Genomic DNA, 23734 nt, shown 5'->3' on the forward strand with positions numbered 1-23734 from the left:
GCAAGTGGCCAAAAAAGGAAGAGAAGACTTGCTTCAACATAAGGTGAAGATGGGAACAGTGATGGAGCCATAAAATACTCAGATAATTAAAAGGCAAATTTCGTGAGTTTTATCTAAAGCATGTACAGGGCCAAGAAAAAGTGTGAGTCAACTGTTATGAGCATTATGCACTCCACATAAAGACACATCTATTTCTTACATTCCTACAATAACCTAACACTGCCAAAAGGTTTCAGAAATAGTCTGTATACATTTACTTCCTTACTCATAAGTAAGTCATTTTCTCCTTCCCTTTATTACCTGGTCTCATTCCAGCCTATCAGCGTCCTCTCTTTTTTGGATGTCAAAAAGAGGAAGAAGTATTTCCAGAATTCCTTCTGTACACACTCTCTTCAAAAAACGTACTCTCTCATCTCCTTGGATAGTTGCTAGGTTTGTTGCATAAGTGGGATCCTGTAACAGCGAACAAGTCATCCCCACCTCCGTCTGGTCTACTTAACAGACCAGCAGGCAGCTGCCAAGGAGGTGCAGGCACAAGAAACACTCCATTTTCCAGCCTTGTGTTCTCTGGGAGAAGAAACCACTGAAGTATGCAGGAACAAATGTGTATGTGCTTCTAGGTGCAATTCACAGCCCATTGCTTTGCTGTCCCTGTCTAGCACTGGAGCAGTTAAAGAATTGGGACCCCTCAAAGCAATCAAGTAACAGAAGACATTGTTAAGTTTCTTTTAAAGATATAATTGAAGAGAGAGTGGGTGTGGATGCCAGGTGAAACACAATTCATGCAGGAAAGAAACTACTTATCCCACTAAATGTCATGTTATTCTGGCCCATGAAGGAGATCACTTATTGACTTAACAAAAGAATAGCAGGAAAGCAATGGGTTAGGAGCAAGACTGGGAATGATGAGAAAAGCAGGAGAGATTAAATAGAACAAAAAAGCACTACTGATCTCTGAAGTCCACTGCCACTTAACATAAGGTACTCAAACTGATGGATTGAGCACAGTGTCACAATGGGTAATGCTAATGGCCATTCCTCTATCTGCTGCTACTGCAGTAATTCAAGTTTTGACACTGTGGCTTTCTTTCCTTCTTGTTCTACTCCAGCCAGAGCCCAGGCAGGGACACAGTGTTCCTGCAAATCCACGGGGTGCAAAGAAGCAGATGGGGACAGGCCTGTTCCTCCTCACTCTTGTTATGCTCGGTTACCACATCCTCTCCTGTGCTTTGCTTTGCGCTGTTAGAATTCCTGCAAGGAAGAGACAATGGCTTGTAACACCAGCACAGCATGTGAGCTCTGATTTTTGTCTTTGTTTCCAATCCAGCTACGTGAGTCACAGAATACGTGTTAATTCTCAAAGCTATTATGTATTCAACTGCTTCAAAAATAACGCTTTTGAAAATTAAATCTTCCATTTCTTCCATCAGTTCACCTCTTCAGTATCTCTTTTAGATTTTTTATATGTTCTTATTACAGTTCAAATCAAGACAACAGATTTACTGTCATGACAAGATGGAAGACTGACAGAGACACTCACACAAAGGCTGTTGCTCGGACTGGACTGATTGCATCCTCCCTGAACTAAGAGCTGGATTTCTTGCTTTTGTCTTATCTTTTTCAGTGCAAGGTTATATAAAGTAGTACACACTACCCTTTTGGAGCAGTTTTCATGAGGAAAGCCCGTACTGAATACCATGGCATGCTTTCTGCTGTGATTATCCAGCTGGTGCTGTTTCCACATCTCTGCAGACTCTTGGTGACACTAACAGCATGGTAAATCCAATCCAAGAATTACCTTAGCTTCTGATGCATTAGAAAGATGGCAGTTTTGCAGCCTAAGCTCACTCTTTTTGTACATTTTAGAGTCAGCTTCTTCTATTTTATTCTGGGATATGGAACAGAAGGGAGAATACCAGATGATTTGCCAAATGGAGAGGAATTAAACTGTGCCAAGTGCTATCTGGAGTTTACTCACAGACACATACGCCCATTTCACAAACTGTCTTGTGGCAATATTTTTCCACTAAACCTAAAAGTGGTGCAAGAGGCGTTATTGTGCATTTCTTCATGGCTTACATGCTTCCTATGCACTCAGATGACATTATATTGGTAATATGTGCCCTGCCGTTTTGAAATGTGCATCGATGTGTCAGAATCTGGATGACATATACCAGTAATGAAAGTGTTAATGCCTCAGATACAATAAAGCTTCAGGAAAATTAGCACCCTTACCAACTCAAGTTTATTCCTTGGGAGGCAGATAACGCTTTTCTGATCATTTTGACTAAATTCCTCTGAGTTCCTTTACAGTTCTGCTATTTTTTTATATACCACACCTCAGCAGCAGCTGATCGCACGCGGTGGTCACCCCTCTGTCCTGCAAATGAAGAGCATTTGCAGGTCCATAAGTATATTAGAGATGGCTGGGCTTTCTAAGCTGGACTTGTTCAAATGCGTAGTTCATCTTGTAATTGACTGTCAGTTTGATTTACAATGGCAGTTTTGATGGGTTTAGAGACTTCAATCCAAAATGCTCTCTGAAATAAATGAAGGGAGAAGTCAACCCGGTGAGGCAACTGGATTTGTTAATATCATCAAAGAACAGGAAACAATTTAGGCAACACATCAGCCCCAAACAAAAAGCACTCAGGACAGAAGCAGCCCAGAGAGAGGCAGTTTATAAAACAAATCACAACAGCTGTAAAAATTACCGAAGCAGATGGAGGAAGGAAGGTCAGAAAGGGGAAATAAGAAATCTGTCTATTCAAAAGTGAGGCAAGGAATGAGCAACGACGTTTAAGTTCTGACAGCTCTGACTTTTCAAATGCCTTATGTCATCTGTGGAAAAAGCTCCATTTTATATATATATATATATATAAATTTCCAATTTCCAATTTTCTGTAAGACTACAAGAACTCAGTAAGTCAAACAATTAGCCACATCAGCAAGCAGCTGGCTGGAAATAATACTTCATGCATGGCAGTTTTGAACTTGACATTGCAAACTGCAAGTGCTGTGGTTTGTGTTTAGGTGTACCAATACTGTCTGTCAGGAAGGTTCACCTCTTTAGTAACTAAAGCACACACAAACAAACATTTGCTTTCACATTGCGAGTTTCTCCAAAGTGAGCTACTGAATAACAGAGTCACCTTTGTTCTTCTGCCACCAAAGAATGACAACTTTTGAACGCTTGATTCCAGTCAGCAAAGGGAACATATGCACATGCCCTGCATTCAGGGCAAAGTCCCATTTCTAGTGCCCCAGTTTCTGTCTTCCCTGCATACCATTGGCACTCTTCTCACTCCTTGGGAAAGATTAATTATATCTGGCTTTAAAACCCTTCATCTTCTTTCTGTTTACTCAACTGAATTGGAAAATTATGTCCATATTGTTTACAGTGACAATGTTTACATATACGTTCTTCTTTCAGCTAAAAGGAGTATATTTTTTAAAGAAAAACATTCTGTTCCAATTTCTGTTGAAAAATATTTTACCTTACAAAATCAGAAGTAAACATAAAAACAAAAATTCTGTGAAAATGTGTTTCAAGTAAACCAAAATACAAAAAACAGATGGTGTGTTTCATCAGTCTTAATTCCTTCTTTACTTCAATTTCATCCCTGTTTCTCTCATTTCCAGACAGCTTAGTACAAGTTCATTCAAGTGAATGGCCATTCCCCTTCCACGACTGTCTATCTTCTTGGCTTTATTAAAAATTCTCTTACCTTTCCACTCATTTCCACCTCCTATTCTTGTTTTGATGTCTCTGTGTACCACCACAGCCAGTGCCTTTCAGTTCAGATAAAAAACAGTGTTCCTAGCTTTAAGGTTCTATTACAGTTTCTCCAATTTATATGAGCTATGGCGATGTTCCCTGTAATAAAAAACTAGAACCATTAACTAGACATTTTCTTATGATGCCCTTGACCCAACTCATTGAGTTTGGCCTTTAGATATTATCACTTACCTGGCAAAAACCTATGGGATCTCACTAAAATTCCTTTCTTTTACTTTTCTTCCCAGAAGAGAATGTAGGACAACCATATTAATTAAAATATAGATGGATCCCAAAGTCCCAATAATATACCCCATGAGGAACGTGCTCATAAAATTCCATCCATTCGCATTCCTCAGGAACTGGGTTATTTTTTCAGCTGCCTGTAGTCCTCTTGGGATTACTAGCGGGGGACTGTCTCTGAGGAATGGAGGAACTGCTGCAGCTGCATAATGCTACTGAGACAAATCTGTTAGCACATTTCCATACATGAATTACTTTATTAAAGCCATTTAAACAGAGCTGGAGAGGCTGAGGTTCAAAACCTCCTGAGTGGTTCAAAAAAGCACTACGATGAATATGGGATGTGACAACAGTGATCTTCAGGGCACTATTACGGAAAGGAACAATGAAAAGATTCAAGAATAGTACTTTGGGATGGTAGAGAAACAAAGAAAAAAGTATAAAGGAAAAGAATAGGAGAGAAGATGTGGCTAAAATGGAAGTTTCTAAAAATACTAGAAGTCTTTGGAGACAATCTGAGTGAGCATACATCAAACATGGCATCATCTGTGTGTAGGGATCAGGGGGCTGACTTAAATTAGATTTAAATATGAGGAAGTAGATGCTCCCTCTATGGCAGTTGTTCTCTGGAATCCAAAGAAAATGAAGAGAAGGGGAAAAAAAAAATGAGAAAGGATAAAGCATAAAATGCCTAGAGTTCCCTGAAAAGATGAGATATGATGAGACAAAGCCACTCTGGGAAAGCTTTCTTTACAGGTTTCTGAAGAGTCACTGCTTTTTAACACAGAACTCTGCTCCCCAGGAAACTCCACTACTCGGGTCTGTCAAACCTGCAGCCTGGCTGGCAAAGTGCAGCTGCCGAGAAAGTAAGTTTCACTCTGATGCTGAAAGAAGGGACAGTGTTTCTACTTCAACCATGCTCTGATCAAAAGATGCAAAGACAGTGTCCTAGACTGAGGAAAGCTCCTGTGAAAGGGTGAAGGATTTCAAAGGGACGCACAGGAAGCGTAAGAAGGAATGGATGGCCAAAGCCTGCTCTCCAAAGAGTACTGGAAGCCTTTGAAAAAACTTGGAAAGAACACTCAGCATGGTCAATAACATTTTTACATGGAGATCTGTGCAGGGAAAATCAACCTTTAAGTTCCTTACCTTCTCTGGATCTATCTGCTTCTTGATTACTGCATCTAAGTTGTTACTTCTGCTGAAGAGATGAAAAGAGAGATACAGATGAAAGTATGTGCTCAGTAGAAGGTTAGTTTGAATGTAAAGGAGGGAGAACTGAGGGCCATGGATTGGCTCAATGCTCAGGAACAAAACCAAAGTTATGCCATTGGCATCTAAATGAACATTCCATATTCAGCTGCCGTAACTGAGAGCAGAATCCAGCTTCAGCCAGTGATGGCCAAAATATCATCTGTTTAAATGTGTGTGCCAGTTCTGGGCATGTCCATCATCACTGGACAGTCCGCACTGTGATTCCTGTTTGTGGGGCAGAAAACAAAAATAATCTGAGGTTTCTGAAATAGCAGTTTTCATATGCTATCTCTACAGGAGTCATTGCTTTCTAGCTGAGGTCAGATATTCTCTTTTATAATAAATGGAAATGAATGTGAGCAAGCAACCTGCTTTTCCACCTTCTGCTCATCCTTCCTTCTACTCATCTATGTGAAGTACAGTAGGAAATCCAAAAGGAGAGGGCAATTATAGAAACAGAGTAACAGAGTGAAGTCCTCCTGACGAGGTTTGAAAGTACATACAAGGAAAGCAGGCAAATAATAAATGCCCTAAGGTTCTACCTCCAGCAAGGGAGGGAACATGGCCAGGATGCACTGGATGCTGCATAGCTGAGCCTTTATTGCCAGAGGGGATTTGCGGTTGTGACTACAGGTCTCCCCACCCAGATGTCCCCAAGCACAGCTCTCACCCTCTGAGCATGTGTGTGCTGCTCCACTGCCTTGTTGTCTCCACAGGAGGATTTCTGCAACGTATGGGAGCATCCCCGAGCAGGGAGCTGCTGGAGAGAGCGGGGCAGAGGTTTGTAGCTGACACTCTGAAACACTTCACCAGGTGCTAGCTTGATTTTAGGGATACCACAAGCTTTTTTTTTTTTTTTTCCTTCTTCTTTTTTAAAAATTTATTTATTTTATTCCTCTTACAAAAGAGAGTGGTACTTACTCAGCTCTAGTGGAAATCCACTGACTCATTCTAGGGATGAATTTGCCTCTTATGACCCAAAAGTAAGCAGTCAGCATTCTGGAATGATGCAAGGAAACATGCCTGAACTGAGAGCTGAGACCATGTCCTCTGCTCTGGTACTTACAGCATCTCTGAAAGTAACAGCTGGGTTTTACCAAGGGCCTGTAAAAGCCCTTTTAGCTAATGTGAGGCTTAAAAGATTAAGTTGTTGGTTAAAAGAAACATTGTTGAGACCAGACTGTGATTCTCCTGATTCAGCAGTACTCACTCAGTGTGCCTGAAAGTGCTTATAAATTTCATCACTCAGCACCTACGTGGATGACAAATGGAGATAGACAGACTGGTGACAGCAGAGGTGGGGGTGCAGTATTTCTCTTCGGTTTTTTGCTCCTTAGTGAAACAAACGGCAGCCAAATAACACGCTCCAAACTCCCCCTTCTCTGTAAGGTAACGGCAGCTATATGATGTACCTATTCATTAGCTCAGTGGTTTGAAATGTAACTCAGGGGTCGGCTGGTATTTTTCACATGGAATGAGGCTAGAAAATATAATTGGAAGGCTTGGTGACTGCTTGAGCCTGATCTCTTATTTCTGTGATTTCAGCTGAGAGCTGAGTGTGAAATTTTGCATGCAAAATTATGTTATAGAAATAATGCAATACAAGTGACTGTGGAGCTGTTAAAGAAGCAGAAGGCAATGAAACTCTAGTACTCACGTGTGGGAGTATTACACCTAGTTCTCTCGATTAACTTGTATTATTGACCACTTTTGCCAGTATATTAATTTCCTAATAGTAAAACATAACAGATCAAGATTGTTGGAACTCCGAAGTCCTCTAGCCAGAGAATAAATAAGGAATATGCAGCAGCAGCAACATGACCTCTCCATCCTTCACTATTATTGTTTTCTTATATTCTTTGGTGCAAGAAGCTGCAAAGCAACCACTATCCTTTCTTTGGGCTATATATATGTATATACTCAGTGGGTTCTTGGGGTGCAGAGCAAGAAATGCCAGGCTTGCTCCTCCCTCTAGGTTGCTTCTCTTTAATGCACTGTTTTTAACCCATGGTCCAGCTGTGCTGGCCCGTTGTCTACATTCTCTTCATGCTCTGTGTCAAAAGCAGTTGCTATAGGTGCCCAAAATAGGTCCGTTCGTCTTTTTTCCTACTCTGGATGGTTACATTCTTCCAACTTCTTCCCCTGTATCTATGCATCTGTTATCATTGACCCTGTCACTTTCTACATTTCATTCACTGTGAGCACATTCATCATATAGATATGGAAATTGCGTTTCTTCATATTCAGCAGCTGTATCTCATCCCAGCAATGTCTGCATTCTGCAATCTGCATCTATGAAAACACAATAGTAAGGGACAATAGTAAAAAATTTGTTGCTGTTTGTAATGGATCTCATTTTCTGTACTGCATTGGGTTTTCTGCTCCTGAAGAAATTATTTTCTTTGCCTTCTTGGAAGATAAAACTTTGCTATTTTTTATGGTGTTCTTTTGCTCGGCTCAGTAATGGTCTGTTGTTATTTCCCAGAAGGGAGCCCCAGGTGGGACCTAGGCCTGAGACATCAGCTGTTTAAACAAGTGGAACGGCTGTCATTAATCTTTGCTTCTGGAGCTCATAACAGGAAAATGGAGCAAGCAGGGAATTGGTTCTCAATAAAAGAAGCGTCCTTCAGCCTTGCACAGTTTCATGTCCAGCCACTAATCAATATATATTGTTCCCATAGATCACAGCAGCAGCAGGTGAGAAATTGCTTGGACTAGAGGCTTGTGTATAGTGGACATGTGAGGATTTCCCATGCACACTACAGACAAATCAATCTTGTAGAATAAGACTCAGAAGAAGTGTCAGGAAAAGGCAAGAGATGATACCAAGGATATTTGGGAACAGACCCCTTGGGGGAAATATTAAGACAAGAAGAAAGCCTTGCTCTTCTCATAAGAGTTCTCTTGTACTGCAAAAATCAATACAAATATGTAAGAAGATAAATCTGTGGAAAACTATTGGTAGCTCAGAGCTAACTGAAAAGTGTCACATGGCTGCACAGGAGGATCTCTTTGTGTCAGTGACTTTCTGGCTAGTACCTCCAACAGCTGCACCCTCAGGTCCACAAGGCATATCTCAAGCAGTTCCTTGCCCTGACCAGCTCACCCCTGCCCCTTACGCCTCTCTCCACTGACTCTCTCTTTTCTACAATAACAGTATATTCATCAATAAAAAGTGATTCTACTTGCTCAGGACAGTTCCTGAGTGCTGCGAGCTGACCCAGCTTTCTTTTCGCGCTCATAAACTAATGCAGTTGTTGAAAGTACAATTTACAACAGATGGAGAGCAGCCCTGAGATCCAAAAGGCCCATAGTGCTTAGGTAATAGAATGCAGTCTTCAGGATACTGCTCTCTGAGTCCACAGAGCTGGATTCAGTGTGGCTGAAGAAGTTCCCATCATGCTTCTGGCCCTTTTTTAAGAGAAACCAATTCTCTGGAGTTTGTGTACTACATTTCCTATTAGAGACTTTGGCTAAAAATAAATAAATAAATAACCACCCTGCATCATTTAATTGGAGTAAATTGCTGATCTAACTCTGTGCACTGAGATGCTATTTCATGGCCCATGGTCCGCTGCTGGACAGTAGCACAAGTCAGAGCTAGCATGCACTGAACTGAGCATCCCTGCTGGAGAAATGTAATGGGCCTGATGGCTGTCTCTTCTGTAAAGAAGAGAGGGCACCCTAACGTGGGCCACGATGGAGAAGAGAGGTTTTAATGGCTAAAAATGTGCCCAGTGGGTAGCACAGCCCCTGTGGTTTTCTTCAGCTGTTGCACAGGAGAGGTTAAGGCAACAGGCATTTCAATTCCCAGAAGGAAGAAAGCATTTCTGGTTATATTACCAAGACAAATAGTGCTGTGAAATCAGTTCTGAGAGACAAGAATTGGTCCTGAATGATTGACTGAGTAAATTTTCAGTACGATTCAATTCATATGCTCAGTTGGTACTTTCTATTTTTTCCTCGTAAGCAGGTGGTGGGCAGCACAGAGAGCAGCAAGTTCTTTTTCATGACTGATGATTTTGACTCTTCAATTAAAAGTGTGTTAGCAGGTTTCAGCATATCTCTGTGATGAGGAAGATGGAAGAGTTGTGTGTAAGAAGAAAATCTTATTTTCTGTGTGCATTAACACCTCCACTCCTGTTTTAATCCTGTCATTATTTGACATGGGATTAGGCACCACGGCGTGCTGGGGGCAAGTACTAAGCCATCCTTGCTCCTCTGCTTTTGAACACTTTCTAGTAAGCACTGAAAGCAGGGTCCCTGGACTGCTGGGTTGATAAAGCAAGCCTGAACCCTGACAGTGGTTTTGAAGAAGGCATTTCACCTTTTTTTGCTGAATGACGTGCAGTGAATAGTCAGATATAGAATTACAGAATCAATAAGGCTGGAGAAGACCACTAAGATTATCTAGTCCAACCACCAACACATCCCCACCATGCCCACTAACCGTGTCCCTCTGTGCCACATGTCACTTGTCACATGTCACTCATTGCCACATATCCTGCAATTCTTAAGTTAACTGAACTTGTTTATCCTATAAATGGCAGATGATAACACAACCTTATCTCATGTTTATAATGAGATTTGGTATTGTTGATGCTTAGATATTTCTATTGCCCTCTAAGGAATGAAGCTTATATTGATTCATTTTATAAATGGCCATTATATTACAGTCATGATTGCTGAGTGATTGTAAGCAAGTTTTTTTCTTTTGTTTTCTCTACTTTATTTTAAATTACTCTAAGGAGCATCTCATTGAATGGCTTATATTTTCACTGCCTGAACAGTCCTGGGATGAAAAATGCTTGTTGTCTGCTGGCTGTGAGAAAGCAGACTTTTATAACCACGTTGGTATCAGCTGTACTCTGAGATGGGAATTCACTGGCAGTTATTTGCCAGACACTGAAACAACATTGTAAATTGGCTTGGTTCCAGCTCTGCTTTGGAAGGAGTGCATAAACAGTTCAAATCATTCAAACATACCGCATTCCAGAGAGCTAGTTTTGTTGGAAATTGGGGATACAGAGCCATGTTGATGCATCTGTATGGCTTCTGGACTACAGGTGTTATTTCAGTTAGCTGTCATGTCCTGTTAATTTAAGGGATGTTCCTATAAAACTGCCTCTCACTATCTGAATCTGAGTTATTCTCTGAAGGTTCCTCTCCTTCTTTCCCTTGACTATAGACATCTTGGTAAATCTCAGTTCCCAGTAAAGGTACCTAGCTTACACATTTTACTCTATACAGAATGCAGCCAGCCATGTGCAGCCCCTCCTTTGTTAAGAGCCATGGAAGGCAATACGGCCCTGATGAAGTCAAAGAGATTAAAACCGTGATTTTTTCGTGAAATTGCTAAAGTGTACAGCCTACATCAGGCTAGATCCACAGTTTGAGAAGCTGAAAATATTCTCATTTTAACCAACATTATCCCTGGACCAGAAGTGGCTTGGCCGTCCCATATGAATTTAAATGTATTTAGACAACCAATGCAGTGAGCAGTCCTTTGTACAAACTTCTGTGGTATATGGGGTTGGAAGATATTTTAATCAACATTGGCTGTTGTGGAGTATAAAGCACACTGTTGCATCATCTCCACCAACTCCTAGGCCCTTGCAGGTGACGGATTGCTTCTCTGTAAGGTTTCTTATGGCCACAGGCTGTGTTATGGGTTGATAAGCATGGCCTTTCCCTCTTTTGCAATCTGTACTGGCTTAGATTTGAAATGCACATGCCCAGGCCTTCCTTCAGTTTCCCTTTATGGTAGCAATGATAAAACCTGAGACATGTATCAAGGATGTACCACTAAATTATTTTGACAGAGCTGAGATTACTTGCCCAGAGTGTCAGTCAGGAAGAAGAAAAAAGATAGCGTGAGAAGTACATCAGTAAGGCAGCTGAGGCTGGGGTCCAGAGAAGGGACTTTAGAGGTGGAAAAGCAGAAACATGGGCACAGAGCTTCTTAGAAGAGTCAGACCTGGTAGCATCTGCAAATACGATGCATTGAATCCTGGAAGAGTCTGAGAGTCCCTGCCCTTTGAATATCTATGAATGTTGAAGATAAAGCAAGACATGAGCAGTGGTAATTAACATCTCCCTATCTTTTGTGTACTGTCACTGATTTCCCAGTACCATGGTACATGCAACCTAATGCATTACTATTTAACAATGACTAAATCAACTCTTATCTGGCTTTCCATATGTTTGTTATAAATATTCATGTATTTAGTTTCACAACAAAGCTGTAAGGTACATAATTTATTATTTCCATGTTGTGAATAAGGACCTTTCAGACAAAAGACCATCATTTCTGTGTGTGGCTCCAATGTACACCTTTTAAATGGAAATATGTCTTAAAGGAACATAGAGTCATAGAATGACTTGAGTTGGAAGGGACCTTAAAGATCATCTAGTTCCAAGCCCCTGTCATGAGCAGGGTTGCCACTCACTGGATCAGGCTGCCCCAGAGCCTCATCCTACCTGGCCTTGAACACCACCAGGAATGGGGGCACCCACAACTTCACTGGGCAGCTTATGCCATTGCCTCACCACCCTCACAGTAAATAATTTCTTCCTCATATCTAATCTAGATCTACCCTCTTCTAGTTTTAAGCCATTGCCCCTTGTTCTACCACTACATGCCCCTGTAAGAAGTCCCTCTCCTGCTTTCCTTTAGGTCCCCTTTTGGTACTGGAAGGTTGCAATGATGTCTCCCTGGAGCCTTCCCTTCGCCAGGCTGAACAACACCAGCTCCAACTCTTTCAGCATCACAAGTAGCAAGTGAAAATATTCTGATTAATCCATCAGGTTAAAGCTCTATCTGCATAAATTCATTAAATATTAAAAAAAAAAAAATGGGGGGGGGGAACTGGGATATATGTTTGGGTTTTAGTACAAATAACCTCACAAAATGGAGAGTACTTCTGCAGTTGTGGACAGATAAAGGGGTGGAACTAAGGGGTTATGAATGCTTTCTCCCAATCCTTGAAGTTGGAAATTCGGTTCATAGCATTGCCATTAGAAAAATTACTTATTAGATTTGTCATTAATTCCAGTTCTTCTTAATGCATTAGCACAGAGTCTGTAAGAGCTATGGGAACAGAAACATTGGAAGCTACTTCTCACACATCAGTGAAATAATAAAACACAGTGAACTAAAAGAGGAACATGAGCTTAAAAGAACAAATTGCATCTGGAAATTTTATTTATGTATCAAAACCAATTATTGTAAGTTCCAGCTCGGTAGCACTTGAGGATTTCATTACAAGATCTAATTGGACTTATACGTACTATAAAAGTTTTTTATCTTTTAATTGGTAACAGAGATCAAAGCAAAGAGAACGAGAGAAAAACTTGGTATTTGTTCCAAAAACTCATCTTCTGGCTTCATTTGCATTTACATGGTTCTTTGGAGCCGCTCACAGCACAGACTTGCATTAGCATGCCAAGAGAGAATCTGCTACTGGTCCTCCAGTTCAGTGCTTCAGAAATTTGTCAGAGTCATTCAGCCAGTCAGATCTTAATTACCAAAGGATGATGCTTCAAGTCCTCCTCAAGCCTCCCTGAAACATGTTTGGTGAAAAGACAAGTAGCAGCTATTGTGCTATTTTAATGCACTGTTCATGTTGGAGGTGCAAGCCTATTATCCCAGGGGTGAATGAGTCCTTGGAACAGCTCATCTGAATTAGGTTTGTGGATCTGGACCATAGCCCTTTTAACCCTCACCCAACCTGGCAGCATGAACGTTTTTTTGATTCTACCTTAAATGCAGCCAAGCTGAAACCTCCTTCAGGACCCATGGATCTTGAGAATGAGAATGGCTAAATTCTGCCTGCACTATCCAGTGCTATTTTGTGCACTCCACTAATGCCAGCCCATCTAACACCAAAACCAGAAGCATTCTTGCTCTTCAACTTGTACGATGGTGGCTGGATGATAGTGTTACTGACACACTGTACAACAAGATAAAGCAGTGGGTAGAGTTGACCTACACAGTAACATCTCCAAGACTAGAAGTAGTAAAGAAGTAGTGGGTCACTTTAGAGCCTCAGTGATGAGACCAGTGAGAGACCAGATATTGGTGACACCAAAATATCTACTTAAAAATTCAAGCAGCATTCTTCATCTGAGCTCAAGTTAAACTGGACAGGGTGCATCACTGGACCTTGCTAATATCCAGCATCACACTGTAAGTGGACACAGGAACAGAGAGGGAAAAAATTATATAAAAGGGTCTTTTGAATGTTGAGCATTCATGCTGGCAGGCTGGGAGGCTGAATGAACAACAGCTGCCCAAGAGACCAAAGATTTTGAGTTGTAATTATTACTCAAATGTTCCTGATTTGTTGTATTTTACCAAATAATAGGTCTATCCTTTCTTCCTTCAAGCTTCTGTTTTATATGCAAACTGAATATTTACAAAGGAATTATTGACAGTTGAGGTTTCAGCTGAGAGGTATTTAATCTTCCCAGTTTTCTGCATGTTTGAGCCAGTTTTGTGCTACAAGTATAATAAGCCTACACTGGCACTGTCCACCGAGGCTGGAAGAAACCTTGTATGTTAGAAGTGTAACACCTCCCTTTTTGAAACCATGCATACTGCCAGTCTTCCTTTCTGGTCCTCCAGCAGAAAACAGAATAAACATTTTCTGAATCTGCAAATAGAAATGACCATCAGGTTGCATTTACACCACCAGCAGAAGTAGAGAGAATACAGGACCATTATTTTCAGAAGCTGCTGACCTCTTTGCTGTCGCCTTGCTCTGTCACCTTGTGGTTCTTCACTTTGCTGTATTGAAAAAGGAGACCAACAATATTTACACACTGTTCTCCACAGGGTAGAAAGACTTAACTGACATTGTTCTGTTGATTTGGGAACCCTCAGAGAAAATGACTCAGAAAAGACAATAGATGATGCTGACCCAAATGATGCCATCTTTTTATCTCTGTGATGGTCCTAGGATGTGACCTCCACTGAAAAAGAATCCTGCTTTGAATCTCCATTGTATCCGGACATAAGAGGAGTATTAAGGAGGATGTCCCTAAGGAAGCTGTTTCATTTCTTCTTCTCCAGCTCATAGCTCTTACTCTCTCCTTAAAATGGCCTAATGGTTTCAGTAGTAGATCCTTCCCTTTCTTTTCCGGATATTAATTTAAAAGCTCAATCTCCAATTCATTTGTTATAATAAAATAACCAAGAAGTATAAAGCAATCTAATTTTCTGGACTCCACAGAGGCCTACAAAATGATCACTTTGGGACTTTAACATAATGAAAGAGTGGAAGAGTTACCTAGAGCCATGCTGAAGATTCACGTGTTTATTTAGGTTGTGGGTGCTTTATTACACCCTCATCATTACAAAAAAATTTCTTATTCTGTGATGAGGAGTTCCACAGTGACTGAAAGCAGCAGATCATGCTTTACAATAGCACTTGTAAAAGCAGCCAACATCTCATAGAAAGTATGTGCAGTTCTGTCTCTAAATTAATAGTTCCTCCCAGCTAAACAGCTGCAGAACTGATCGTGGTCTGTTATACAGGTATATGTGCATTTGTTCCCAAATCATATGGCAGTGCACTGTGCGAGGACGTATGAATATGATTCTGAGTCAAAGAAAGGTTGCTGCTTCCCTCTCATGGTCAGTCTGCCCCAGTGGCAGTGCTGGGAAGTAAATCTCATTCTTAACTGGTATTTTTCCTATCTGAGAAAAATGTATTTTTGAGATACGATCGTCCACACTCAACATTAAATAGTCCATATTAAGAAAACTGTCTGAAAAGCCTCACCTGCAACTCATATCTTACAAGATTAAAGAAAAATCAACCATGACACACAAAACCACCAGAAAAAAACAGACTCCATTAGTTCCTTTGCTCTCATAACTACATGTTTATTTACTGTGGTAAATCTCCTGTAAATAAGCTCTTCATTGCATGAAAGTTCTCCTCATTCATAATCCTCTGCCTGGAAAACCTTAATCCTCTGTTTGCACAGGGGTGACCATACTTTGAAGGGCTAAACCACTGAAAGAGGATACTTCACAGACCAACAGCCCAAAAATGCATTTGGAGCTTTGGTGTATCAACATATACATGCAAGCTGATATCCCCCTGCCTGGGCAATCATTTTACATCTGTGCAAAATTAACATCAAGCTTCTCTATTCTAATTAGTTGAGTTTCAACACTCTTTATGTCTAAGTTTAAATGACAACCTAAGCAGCAAGACAACAGAAAATCAAACACTGTGATATGGATATGCCAGCTAAAAATGGATAAGGCAATAATAAAACAGATTAGCATTGCAGTTTTCTTGCCAGGAATCCTAACATCATTTACATACTCAACAGGAATCACAGGAAAATAGATAGGGACATAGGATTGGCAGGGATTGCCTAAGTCATTGAGTCCAGTCCCCTGCTATCACAGGCAACCATGTCACATAATCCTTCTCATAAATCCTTTGACTTGCCAATGAGATGCAACGAACACAGGAGAGAACACTGCAGCTGTTCAGTAGAGCACAGAAAAACCCACAGCCTGTTTACAATAAAATATTCAATTGAAGTCTTACAGGGTTTTAACAGGGATGAACAAAAATGTTGGTTTAATTCATCTCTAACTCCAAAGTTTTCTGGCAGGTGTGAAAGGGCTGTATATGAGTATCTGATGCAGGAAAGTCACATTCCTCCTTCATATATGAAGAAGGCCTATGAGAAGTGAGTTTGGGTTGCAGCACCAGGGTGGATTTTGAATCATCAAGACTGGCCCAGTATTCCGATTTATATATTGCTTGAGGCAGATTCAAGATGATATTTGAGTGGGTTGTCTGCTGGCTCCAGGAAAGCAAATCCAGAAGGAGGGATAGACCCAGTCCTTGATTCCTATTTTGTGCCAATACCAGAGACATTCACCTGTGACCTGTAGAGTTCTGAGAAAACCACAGGTTTTCCCCAGAAACTTGTAAGTTTCTGTTCAATTTCTGTGTCAGACGTTTATTTTTGTCTTGCTCTTTTTCAAGATACAAATAAATAAGCCATTGCCAGCTGATTTGGCTGCCAAAAGGGCCAAATTCAATAGCAAGAGGAAGGGATTAAGTGGAATAGCTCACTGAGGCTGATAAAACTAATGAGGAAACAGTCTGTATTGTTCGCTTCTATCAAGTGCACATTAAGCAGTTTAACTTTTTGCTGTTTCCTTGTCAGTGGCTGATATTTATGTCTCTATCTTAATAGGATAAGCATAGGTCTCTCTTTCAGAGCTTTTCATGCTCTGGGATGTATTCTTAGCCAAAATATGAGCAGTAAATAATTGAGACCTTTGAACTAAGATAGTTCCCTGAGCAAAAGAGAGCTGCTATCTATTTATTCCCTGCAGGAGGCAGTTAATGCCATTCTGAATGACCGAGGGAGAGATGTGGAGCTGTGGAGCATCTTCTCATCTATCTTGCCAGGTCTGGACAGAGAAGTGACTGCTTTGGTCAGCAGTAGGTAAGGGCTAAGAATTCAGTGGTGTCCCATTGTCATAAATTGTGTGGAAAGGGGAGTGAGCAGGAAATGAGAAAAGTTTAGATTGTCCACAAAAGTTGCCATTGAAATGTTCATGATCAGATACCTTCACTAGCCACACATTTGAACCATTTTAAAAAGACAAAGACAGAACTGAGATTAATCCCCTCCAATCGAGCCCTTCCAAACTGCCATAACATGGTGGCTGTAGCCATGTTCTTAAGTTACTATCACACTTTCACTATATATTATGCTCTTTTTCTTACGTTGTGTGTAAGATTATACTGTGATTTCATGTTTCCTTTATGAAAGGATATAATCGAAACTACAAAAACAGTTTATTGGGATTCTCTAAAGGACACAGAGAGAAAAGTGGCACTACATCAAGGAGCAAGTGTGTGTTTAGAATATGGTATAGATAAGATGAGGAAAAGAGGGGAAAATGGCCAGTTCATAGAGCTGAGATACAATTCTTCCAGAGATGTTAACACAGATGTGTACATGTAATGAGCTTCTCTGGCTTTTGAGCCTTGGAAAAGAGACGTGAGAAACAAAGAATAAATGTGAGAAGTAAAATAAGAGTTAAAGAATTGTCAGAAAATGATAAGCAAATAACTTCTGGTCTGTTAGTGCCAAATATATCCAGAGGGTTCCAGTAATGGCCTGACTTACCAGGAAAGCCCTCTTATACTTACTTTGTTCAAAACACAGAATGTTGATGTTTCTGTGTCTCTGTATCACAGCAATTTGTGGATATTTATATTCAGTAGACTAAACTTTCTGCAACATTCCTGACTACTTATAAAAGTTAGATGTTAGTGGGTGGTTTTTATTTATTTATTTATTTTTTGCCATAGGGATGAACTGGACAGAGTGATAACAGTTCCCTTGCCTTTATCTGTAGACCCAAACTGGTTGTGTACAGAGACCATACTCTTTTAAGGGAGGTCAAGAAATTCTGAGGTAAAAAACACAGACAAGTATCTCTAAAGTAAAATAGTAGAGTTATTTTGGGGCAAAATAACTGCAGAAGGAGTACCTGAATGCAAATGCAAAGTTTGGAGAGGCTTTGTCAGCCAGCAAGCTTAGTAAACAATAATGTTTATTTAAGAAATTCATGAAGCTTTATGTCCTTCCTCAAAAACTTGAAAACATTTTGAAAAGCCAGAAGTATTTTCTTAAAAACTTTTCATTGTAAAGTTCCTTTGTTCCTATTTCCACTAGTGAAATTTATAGCATCCTCTTCACCAAAGCGTATCCAACAGCACACAGAAGTTATTTCAATCTCCTGTTAACACTGGATCTATATTCCTCACATTTCCCTGTCACTTGCTAAGGTCCGTATTTTAAGGTTCATGGAGGACTTTAGGTCCATGTCCCCCTGAAAAAGCAAGGAAAGTCAACCATGTACAGTATTCCTAACAGAATCATAAAATCTTCACACTGTTGCCACAGCGGATGTAACTGATGAGTGTCCCATACCTTCCAGGCTGACCAGGTGAGGAGCTGACAGGCCCTGCTCCTATGAGTTCCTGTGGGCCTTGGGATGCCCCAACAGGAATGAGTAAGCATCTCAAAGTGACCAGAAATGCAAGAGAGAGGGCAAATAAACTAAACTACGTAACACGTATGGACAAAAACAGGACTCCACACAATGAGCAGGAGTGGCACAGCCCTGCCAAGAAGTGTCACAGCTGATATATCTCAGTGGCTGCTGGTATTTCCTGGGATTAAAGGCGGGGAAGGGATGATTTCTAAGAGCAACAAAAAGAAACAAAATATGAGACAAGGACAAACGCTCAACGCTGCCACATGTCGGAGAGTAGAGAGAATAAAAGAATAAGGGATAAAAGAAGCAGTACCTAATTAAGGAGTGATGTACTTTGTGTCTCTTCCTCCACTAATTACAGGCACATTGGCAACTAACTTGCTCCTCTTCCTCTGCCAGGAAACAGGAATGCTGACAAAATGCACTTACGCAGTGAAGGGTCCCCAGTGCTTTCCCTGCAGACTGGCATCATCTGTCCATGGAGAAAGCACCCCCTCATCACTTACAGCAGAGACACGCTGTGCTGTTCTGAGGGGAATGAGACATCACTTTGGTCTCTGGCCCGTTCAGTCACCAGCTTCCCTGCTCAGTGCTCTCATAAGTGCACCAGATGATACTAACAGGGGTGGACTGGGGGAGGGAAATGACTTGTTTGTTCCCTAGCTTTCATCCTGTGCAGCGCTGCTTACCTGCTTATATGACACTCGAACACAGCCAGCTGATGGTTGTAGCAAGTCTACCTCCTGCTGGGCAGAGTTCCCCTCTGTCTGAAGTACAAGAGCAGAGCGTATTGCAACTGTGAAAATGTCACCAAATTACAGCAAGGTGAGCATTTACAAGGGAAAAAAGGAAGAAAAAGAAAAAAGGCCTGCTAGCCAGCAAGCATTTTCAAAGCATGTTAACAAATCCAGCTTATCTCGCATGCCAGTTCTCCCCCTCCCCATTCCCACTCCCACTGAATAGACACTAATTGAAAATTATGTTTTCAATGTGAAGCCTTTTTCTAATTTGGTCTTGATTAGAAGCATTTAGGGATCCTATGGTTTGTTGTATTTCCGAAGTGGTTTGCATGAAGTCCCCGGGGAAGCCAACAAAGGGCACTGTCAACACTTTCTGGCAGACAGCAAGGGTTTCAGCTCAGCAAAGAATATTCACGTGCTCCAAGGAGGACAGATTTCTGGGGCAGAGGATACAGATGCAGAGCTCCAATACAAAGCATCTAGCAAAATGTGCATGCAGGGGGAGATGGTTTCAGACTAAAAGAGGGGAGATTCAGATTGAATATAAGGAAGTTTTTTACAATAAGGTGGTGAGGCACTGGAACAGGTTGTCCAGAGAGCTGGTGGATGCCCCATGCCCCATCCCTGGAGATGTTCAAGGTCAGGATGGACAAGACTCTGAGCAACCTGATCTAGCTGCAAGTGTCCCTGTTCATTGCAGGGGAGATGGACTGGATGGGCTTCAAAGGTCCATTCCAACTTCAGTGTTTCTGTATTTCTGTGAAAATGCCAAAGTCTGTCCCTCTTCAGGGTTTGTTTGCAGTCTTTGAGCAATCCTAGATTCCCTGGTATTCAAGGAAGAACTCATTATGCTGAGTATATTAAAATATTAAAGTATTTTTTAATGAAGAAGGTGGAATCACCAATGCAGTATCATTAGATATGCTCACAAGGATGCTTCACACTCTTTAAATCATGTATACACATTGCACTGCATACGCAAAAATCTTTTCATGCATTTATATACACTTCTGCAGAGTATGACAAATGAATATACAAATTATGAAACACTCTGTGTTTACCCAACAAAATACGAAGTCACACACTCAGGCATGTATTACACGTGTCTAAATATTTGGCATGTGCATACCAGACATTTTTGATACGGGCATATATGTGCAGTGCATTATACATGAATGTCTTCCCCACTCAGATAAGGCACAGGAGCAGCATGCACCTTTCAACACGCACTTGCAGAATCTGCTTACCATCAGCCCTCCCAGTAAATTTCCAATTGATTATACCTATATGCATTAACCAAACCTGTGTGGTTTACTGCACCTTCAAATCTATACATATACAATACACGCCTGTGTATTCATTTACTTAGTACAGTATGGTAATGAGGAGACAAGCACCAGGGAGTGCAGTGAAGACTTCAGAAAGCCATTTCTTAAACAGAAAGCCCTGTTCCTATTTTTGAGTTTTCAGATTAGTGTAAGAACTGGTCTACATCCCAAAGTTTTGCTGGCACAGCTAAGTTAAGAAGATAACAAATGAGCACATTAATTGACATCCCCATGACAACAAAAGTCTTAGAGCTATGCCAGAAGAAATCTCCTTGACAGTCTAATTTCTCTAGTTCGTGAAATGGGAGAAGGGAAAATAACATTTTCTTCCATTTTTTTAGGGTAATTTGAGATACAAATTACCATCAAACTTTTTCCAACGTAACAAAGACCTGAATCTACTTAGGATGATTTTTGTCATTAAAATGGCTCAGAGTGTTAGAGGGATGTTATTTAACTCAAATCTAGCCAAGATCTGAATTTCTGTTCAGATCTGGCTGCTCCCAGACCCTTTTTAAACTACAACGCAGGGACAGTACCTGCTGCAGGCTGTGGTTTCTGTAGCCACGCTCACACAGCCTGCTGCCGTATTTCATCCAGGTGGCTGGGACCTTTCATAAAGCGTTAAGCGCTATTCTGAATGGCTATTCTAATTATTTCAGATATTCAACTCTGTATACTGGGATTGTCCTTAAGTACCTCTGGAAAATATTTCCAAAGCCTGCTAAGAACAAGCCTGAAATCCTCCTGATTCTTTTCTCTCTTTTGCCACCACTGATCTCCCACACAGCCCGCACCATTTTCACAGTCTCATCAGCCAGCACAGACGAAAGCAGCTCTCGGTGCCATTCCAAGTGCCACTGCGAACACACGGAAGCTGTGGAGATGTTCTTGCAGCTCGCTGCCATGTGGCCTCAGCTCTGTAACCTGCCACCGTGCTGTGGATCAGCCCTCAGGGTTCTGGACATGGTTACAACAGCTGTCCCACCAGCTCAGGAGCGCTGGGAGATGCAGGGAGCAGGAGAGTCAGCATCCGGAGTGGAAATGCCCTTTTTGAATGTATAATTCAAGAGGCAAGTGGTAGAGAAGGTCCCGAGACAGCAGTCAGCATCTGTTGGGTGTCTGGGTAAAGACAGGTCAAATTTTTGGATGTCTGTGCAAGATTCGGCTCAAAGTCACTGCCACCTAGTTAAGCACCAGAGTTCCTGAAGGCAAGCACGCCGCCCATGCTTGTCTAGGCTCTGTTTGGTGCAGACAGATGGGATGCTCTGCTGGAGGTGGGCAGTGACATGAGAAAGGTGGTGCCAGCAGATGTTACAAGGCGTGCCGCTGCTCACAGCTTACCGAGGGCTTTGTACACACATGGTTGGGAGTCTGAGAGGAAAAACGTTGAATGCTTTTGCACCTGCACGAGGTGTCAGGACCTGTTAGTAAAAATGGGTACCAATGCATTGGGCTGCGATATCTGGATGAGCACAACAGCGGGCTTACTGGTGAGAATACAGATGGTCCAGAAACCTTCGTATTCAACAAAACTGGTGCTCACCGTAACAGACATAAATGTTTGTATTCCCCATGTAATTCCTTAGACCCTTTATGTAGGATTTAACCTTTTACTTAAAAGCACGCACTCTAGAAATGAGTTGTTTAATCATTTGTAGCTGCAGGATAATATCAGAAAGCATTTTAGTGTCAAAAGGGGAAATGTAGCCACCTCTAGGTAATCGGGAAGACAGTAGAGGACGACCCATTGGAGGCAGAAGCACTGAGTTTTGCCCAATCCTTGTGAGAAGGAGGTGGAAATGCTCTCTGAGCACTGTGAGGAAGCCATGCAGAATTCCTTCTCCAAAGTGCCAGCTGCCTGGGACATGCACGCAAGGATTCCTTATGTTCTGAGTTTGTCCTTTTGTTTCCTTAAACTTGTAGCTGCATTGCTTTCTTTATGCTTTGTGTGGCATTCCATCGATGCTGCTACGAAATTTCATGAATTTAACACAGTATCAAGAGACAGTGCTTCATGGATGGCAGCACAAATGTTTTATGTAGTTTCACGAAATATTTCACAAGATACCTGATAAGTATTTTGTGTGGTCTGATTTGTGTGATTCCAGGTTATGTCTTATTCAAGCTGTAGAAACACATAATCAGAATGGCAGGGAACAATTCATGAAATATTGCTCGAATATTCATATGAAACTGCGCGAGGTGTTTCATGACTGTCCACACTAACATTTGGGAAGAATTTTTTACAAAGTTTTCTTTTTGGTACTTTCCTCAAAACATTACTACCACTTTCCAATTATGCTAATATTTAATTCAAAAATATTTTGAAAGCAATAGCTTTCTTTCTTAATGATTGTGTAGATGTGAAAGGGTTTTTCAACAAGTATGAAACGTAAGTACAGATGTTCATTTAGTTTCCCAGTTCACTGCAGCTTTCTAAGCATCCTCCTCCCAGTTGGGTCTCCTTCCAACTCCTTCTCCTTCCTGGGAGTCTGGAAGCAGCCAAAATGAAACAGTGTGTGCAGATGGACAGCTGCTGTCCTGCTCCAGCATGACGTCTGCAGACCAGCAGTATGGAAACACAAACACCTGGAGGCAGAAGTAGGTGTCTGCCCGAATTATATTCTCTAACCAGCATTGTATACGCATGGATCTTTATAGTATGGGTAGAATAAACCAATCATCCACCTCCCTTTCATAGATGTTCTTTGAGTTGTACAGCCTGTAGCTGCTATCTCCATTTTTAAGTTGTCTTGCCAAACATTGCACTTCAGTCACATTTTTCTGTGCTTTGGGATGTTTGCTCTCTATTATTACTCTATGAATAGTCCAGACAAACAAGAAAATGCAATTGGCTTTGGCAAGTGTTGAGTTTTCAATCTTTACATAGCCTTCCCTATGTGGAAAGGCGTGCAGCATTATGGGCTCCAAATAATAGTGCCAATTAGTGGTAGTTATCATGCAAGGCACGAATGCTTCGTGCCAGGCCCTTAGTAGCTTCTGAGCAACGGAAGGGAGTGAAGATTACTACCTGGCTCTCAAATCCTTAGAAGGACGTTCTGCAATTGCTACTCACCACAGTTAGGTAAACGGTGAGACTGAGACCATCATGCTGCTATCACACATACAAAGTCAGCAAGCTGGAAAAATAGGAAAAATAAACACTTTATTTCCCTTGTCTCATTCTCCTGCTGAATTTGGCGATGTCACCAGGAACAGCCTATTGTAACGCTTTTTCAGACAGAAATGCAGCATGGTTCTCAATGCTGCATAGAAATCATTTAACAAAGACACGGTACTGTTCTGGCTGTGGGAGCAGACAGCCGAGGAAAGA

At 41.3% G+C, this 23734-nt stretch overlaps 1 long non-coding RNA gene across 2 annotated transcripts; it reads right to left on the reverse strand.

Moving 5' to 3' along the window:
- Positions 1 to 298: 298 nt before the first annotated feature.
- Positions 299 to 6232, reverse strand: LOC121110965. 2 transcript variants are annotated; one of them, XR_005860162.1, is made up of 5 exons: positions 5946 to 6232; positions 5171 to 5219; positions 3729 to 3877; positions 2236 to 2540; positions 299 to 1251 (listed from the first exon to the last, which is right to left on the reverse strand). It is a non-coding gene; the product is annotated as an uncharacterized LOC121110965 (long non-coding RNA). The 2 variants fall into 2 exon arrangements; XR_005860161.1 differs by having other exon boundaries at positions 5171 to 5500.
- Between the last annotated feature and the right edge of the window lie 17502 nt (positions 6233 to 23734).

This window comes from Gallus gallus, chromosome 5 (assembly GCF_016699485.2).
Source record: "Gallus gallus isolate bGalGal1 chromosome 5, bGalGal1.mat.broiler.GRCg7b, whole genome shotgun sequence".
Taxonomy (NCBI): Eukaryota; Metazoa; Chordata; class Aves; order Galliformes; family Phasianidae; genus Gallus; species Gallus gallus.